Source organism: Desmodus rotundus, chromosome 13, assembly GCF_022682495.2.
Source record: "Desmodus rotundus isolate HL8 chromosome 13, HLdesRot8A.1, whole genome shotgun sequence".
Lineage (NCBI taxonomy): Eukaryota > Metazoa > Chordata > Mammalia > Chiroptera > Phyllostomidae > Desmodus > Desmodus rotundus.
Window position 1 is genome coordinate 7532138 of NC_071399.1, and position 6280 is coordinate 7538417.

Below are 6280 nucleotides of genomic sequence, written 5' to 3' on the forward strand. Positions count from 1 at the left end.
GCACTGGCAGGTGAGTGCACTCCCTCCTGTAGCGCTAGCAGCTGTTTGGCCCATGGCTGTGAGGGCTCCACACACAGGCTCCAGGAGGGACCCTGAAATGGACAGCGGCCAGGAACAAGCTTGGATGCGGACTGTAACTGCTTAGTTGCCGTCTGCTGGCTCCAAAGGACTATACTTCAAATGGGAACAGGAATTCAGCACACTGGCCTTTGTCTTGGTCTTGCTGAGGAGGTGGGCCTTGAGACAGGAGCCCCCCATTCTCCCAGATCATGTAGCACCTAAATAAAACTTCTCTTTCCTTTTGCACCGCATCTGCCTCCCGAGTTTGACTTTTGTGGCAACAGGCAGCCAGACCTCCATTTTTTTGTTCGGTTACAGAGTGGCAGATAGAGGCTAAACTGTCACCCTTATTGTTGATGAGGGTTGGTAGGTATCAGAGCTGAAGTGCTGTCTAATTTGGCCCCCACCATCCATCAGTCTCCTGCCCCCTAGAGAGGAGCTGGCTGATGTTGGGGGCTCGACAGAGAGAGGGAGAAGGAAGAAGCAGAGCTGAGCAGGCCAGTCCATGCTCCCTAGATTAGCCATCAGCTAGTGCTGCAGCTGGGGAGTGCAGGGTGGGGAGGGGCCAGCAGCCTCGTCAGCGTGGAAGGCAATCCCCATTGTCAGGAGAGGCACTGTGCCCAGGCCAGGTGAGGGTGGCCTAGTGCCAGGCGTTGGTCATGAAAATGGAGAGCATCTCGAGAGAACATCTGATGACGTATGGGCTCAAAAACAATGTACTGCCAACCACTGTGCTTTGGGTAGCCCACCAGCTTCCACATCCCCAGGAGATGGGTCCTAACGAACACATTGGCGGTCTGCAGAGTTCTTCCCCGCACATGCACCTCCTCCAGCAAGAACGGAAGCTCGTCTCCACTTCTCCGTCCTCCAGCCTCCTTGTCCCAGCTTCTCATGCACATGCAACTTACATTTCTCTTTTACAAGTTTAATAACTTCAGCTCCTTTGTAACCTTCACTTGTTTCTGCTTGTGGTTGGCTGCAGATTTACTTTACTGCTCTTAAAATTCAGAGAGTAGAGCGCAGTGTGAAGTCCTGTCACAGAGCCTGACCTCCGCCGTGTCTGCGTGGCCTGTGGAGTGCTCCCTGGTGACCCTGTGTCATGCCATTCCTCTGGCTGCCCTCACGCTCCCTCTGTCAATACTGGCATGGCACTGCCCGTCACATCCTGCTTCTGAGACCCAATAATCCCCGAGGTTTTGTCTGCTGTCCTGTCTCCCACCTGGATGTGCATGAAATAGCTTGTCGACAGCCCTTAAAAGCATGTTCTCCGTGTTATTACTGAGACATCTTATTATTCATCAAACGTCTGTCTGCCTTAACGAGGCTACGTTGACTTCTGTTCCTGTCCTCGGAACCGGGCCAATTTAGAGGCTCGTGCAGGAGCGTGGGTAAAAGACGTCACTGCCTCCTCGGCCTGACAGAGGACCCCAGACGGCAGGTCTCTGCACTTCGGAGACATGAGCGGCCAGCCCAATAACCTGCTCTGCTCTTGGCCAGTGTCTCCCAGATGGGAGGTTTTGGGGACATTTCCTGAGCATCCCCAACAACATTGATAAAGCAAACGCTTCTCAGAAGGGGCTTGTGAGAGAAAGAACAAGTCCAAGGTCACGTCACCTTCACCCAGCCTTTCGGCCCGTTACTCCCCACCTCCAGTCGACCAGCTTCATCAGCTTCCTCCCTGATCTCTGAGCCCCGCAGGCTCACTCCAGCTGTGGGCAGCCCTGCCTGCAACACCCTCCTCAGTCTCTCAGCCACTTTCGTCTTCCTTGCAGTCACGTTCTCCCTCACAGGTGCTGTGGGAGTGACGCGGCCTTCTCCAGGCTGGGCCCTCCCCTGGTCTCCCATGCCCAGTGCTTTGGCCTGGCCCCATCCCGCAGAGCTTTCTCTGATGCTGGAAAGGTCCTATGTCTGTACCGTCCACAACAGCCAACACCAGGCACCCTTGATATGTGGCTAATGAGAATGGGGAAGTGAATTTTTAACTTTATCTAATTTCAATTAGTAGCTACATACATGAGCTCAATTAGAAGCTCCTTGAGGCCTGGCTGAGCCACTCAGTTGGTTAGAACATTGTCCCGATACACCAAGGCTGTGGGTTTGATCCCCAGTCAGGGCACATACAAGAATCAACCAATGAACACATGAATGAGTGAAACAACAAGTTGATGTTTCCCTCTCCCTCAAAAAAAAAATCAATAAAAAAATCTTTTTAAGAAAGATCATTTAGGAAACGGACTTCATTCTCTCTATCTCGTATATTGCCTGGCAAACAGCAGGGGCTCAGGAATGAATGAATGAATGAATGAATGAATGAACGAGTGAATGAACGAACGAACCACTTATCTGGTGCCACAGCCTCTGCTCTCCTTCCCACCACCATGGCTGCCCCTTGCACTCTTCTTCGTTCCCAGCCTCCCTCCTTTCCCCTGTTGCCCTCACACACACTGGCCCATCACGGCTTTCTCCCACTCTTCCTTTCTCAAAGCTCTGAAAATGCTCTGCTGTGGGTTGAATTGCGTCTCCCCCAAATTCATATGTTGCTGGCCTAACCCCATCACCTCAGAATGTGACTGCATTTGGACACAGGGTCACTATGTGTATAATTAATTAAGCTCAGATAAGGTCATACTGGAGGAGGGAGGCCCTAATCCAATTTGACAGGTATCCTTATAAAAGGGGGAAATTTGGACACAGACAGACGCACAGGGAGAACGCCATGGGCAGATGAAGTCAGAGGTCAGGGTGACACTTCCACGAGCCCCGGGACACCAAGATGGCCAGCAGGTCTCCAGAAGCCAGGAGATGACAGACCGTTCCTGCCACCTAAGCCTCAGAAGAAACCAGAGCTGCGGACGCTTGTGAGACAATAAATTCTGTTGTTTGAGCCACCCAGCCTAGGAAACAAATCTGTATTTCCACTCACTTTGTCTCTGTAGAGGGATAAACTGGGGCAGAGGAAGAAATCCTTCGTGTCCCGTAGGCTGAGGGGTCTGCTGTAGCCGGCTAGTGTGCTGCCCAGGATGCTCTCATTTCTAAGTTTCCATCCCAACTTTCCTCATAAATACACCTAAGTCTTCCTTTTCCAGCTCCACTGTCGCATTATTCTTTAGATCAGTATTGCAATATTATTTATCACCATCATCTGAAATATTAGAAAACTCCTATTTCCATGTGCCAGGGGCTCTGAGCACACATTCCAAGCCATGGCCCTTATTTTCTGGGACATTGCATCCAAGGCCAGCATGTGACACAACGATGCCATTTATTTTAATTTGCTGACTCGTTCGAGGAATGATTGAGCACCAAGTCCACATTAAGTGCTGTGAGATGTTTTGTCAAAGTCTTGAGAATCAGCAAAGAGAATGGCACATCAGGGAAGTGAACACGGTGTCTCATTCCAGGACCTGCCTGTCTCCTGCAGGGCCCTGGGTAAAGGGCCATTTGCAAGCACATCACAGTGACTAGCCGAGGGCCAGCAAGAGGCGAGAGAGCTCGCCATCCATCTCTCTTGCCCACCCCTGGCTCACACCTGCAGCAGGCCTGTCGCTGCAGCCACATGAGGTCACTGCAGGTGGCCCACCTCAGCCAGCTCTCCTGCACTCAGATGCCAAATGAAGAAAAATGCATCTTTCTGGCTAAAAGGACGCCTCCCTACCAGGCTCCCGTGCCGATGACTGAGTTCTGGCAGAGCGCGGCTATGACTGCCGCACGTGTGTGAACACAGCCACCAAGAGTTGGGGAGTTTTCAGTCTTGCCTTCATCCAAAAGGCAGCTACTCCAGCCAGCCAGAAATTCAAGGAGATGCCGCTGAACACTGCTCACAGCCTTTGTAAGACAAAACGGCAAAAGCCACTGCTTCAGTGCTCTGGAGACTCGGCTCAAGCACATAACTCTCCAGGTGTCCCCCAGAGCTTCCCACTGACCCCAGCTTTCCCCGCACGTCTGTCCCCTTGACCAGTGGCTCAGGTTGCGACTAGCCACTTGGCCATTTCTCTCCTTCCTGCCTTTTTTCGAGGCCTGGGCACTCCTGTCTTTTTGGCAAGGGCTACTCCCACCTGTGGAATGCTCGCCTACCTCTGGGAAGTGGAAAAAAAAGATGACAACAACTCAACACCAAAAATACAAACAACCCAATTAAAAAATGGGCAAAGGACCCAAATAAACACTTCTCTGAAGAGGACATACAGATGGCCAATAGGCATATGAAAAGATGCTCAACATCACTAGTCATCAGAGATACACAAATTAAAACCACAGTGAGATATCACCTCACCCCTGTCAGAATGGCTATTATCAATAAATCAACAAACAACAAGTGTCGGTGAGGATATGGAGAAAGGGGAACCCTTGTGCACTGTTGGTGGGAATGTAGATTAGTGTAGCCACTGTGGAAAGCAGTATGGAGATACCACAAAAAATTGAAAATGGGTCTGCCTTTTGACCCAGCGTTTCCACTTCTGGGAATATATCTGAAGGAACCCAAAACACTAATTCGAAAGAACATAAGCACCCCTCTGTTCACTGCAGCGTTATTCACGATCACCAAGATATGGAAGCAGCCCAAGTGTCCATCGGTAGATGAGCGGATAAAACAGCTATGGGACATTTGCACAATGGAATACTAGTCAGCCATAAACCATAAGAAAAATTTATCCTTTGCAACAGCATTGATGGACCTGGAGAACATTATGCTAAGTGAGATAAGCCAGTCAGAGAAACACAAATAACATATGATCTCACTCACATGAGGAATGTGATGCACAGACTGAATTAACAAGGAAAATGAAGACAGACTCGTAGAAGGAGAGCAGGATGACAGCTAGTGGCGGTGGGGGGAGATTAGGGGGTAGAGGAATCAAGCAAAAAGGAAAAAGGACTCATGGACATGGAAGACAGTGTGGGGATTGCTGAGGGGAGGAGGGGTAAGGGGACTAAACGGTAATGGAAAAGAAATGCAGTAAAAAACTGGGGGGATGTGGTGGGGGGAAGGAAGTTATATTTAAAACAAAAACCAGAAAGCTTAACCTCTTCCTGGGAAAGCATTCTCCTCCAGGGATTGGCTATGCTGTGCCAAGTTCAGAAAAGAAAAGCAAACACAGGAACAAAAGCCAGGCTGCGGCAGCTGGGCTGGTGGGCTGGTGGTCGGCTGCCTGCTCTCCGGGGTGGCAGGGCAGCATCGCCACCGGGTGTCCTCCTCACCAAGGCAGCTGCACCTGCTGACTGCACCAGGCAGGACCTGAGTGGGGAGTGATAAGGTGTAGCTACTGTCACCCACCAAGAGGCCGAAATCCCAGGCTTCCTGATGCCCCACATTGAAGCCAATCTGAGACAGCCCATGTTGTTTTGTTGGACCCTGACTTTCCCCCTCCAGTGAACTGGAGATAATTCTACCTTGAACTCCTACAAAACTTAGATGCTTAATTATGTGACAGTGATTAAATGCCTTGAAATGAAAAATTGCTAAAAGACATAGCACCTGTCATGGAGGCAGGTCACAGCTCTGGCCTTCCGGCAAGACGTCTGGATTGTAATTCAAGACTAGCCACTCAATTTGAGTGCACGGCCTCCGAATTTCTGTCTCTCTGGACTGCAGGCTGTGGATTAAATCTGCTTTGTGATTTCCCGCTCTCTGTCCGGATGGCCGACTCTGGCACGTGGTGATGCTTAATGTTCACTCTCCAGCCGCCCAGCCTGTGCCCGCACTGGTCCCTCCGCCCATGAAGGCCTTCCCACTCTCATCCCGCCCCCTACCTCTCTCTTCTGGTTGGCTCATGCCTGCCCTTCCAGCCTCAGCGTGGACACCCTCTCCCAGGAGGCCCTCCCTGTCCCTTGGACACAACCTGCCACCAGCCTGCACGGAGTCCTCCATTCTGCACTCTGTGTCCCTTCCCCGACTCTGCAGCCAGGCCACAAACTGTGGCTTGGTTTCCCCCACAGCCTGCACAGTGGTGGCACACAGTAGGTTCTCAATGACCACCTGGTGACTGAAGAAGGGCCAAGTGCTTGCATCATGATGGATACAAAGAGGTGTGTCAAGAAGGGACTAAGCCCTGTCCTTCATTTCCTGAGTCTCCAATGAAACCAAAGCCCACAAAGGCTCTTCGGTGCATGTGGGACTTTAAGGGAATCCACTTTCAGGGTTACAACTTCCACAATGGTCCATTCGAGAATGTGCCAGAATGATGGGGGTTTCTTCCCCCACTCAGCCCTTTGCACAACT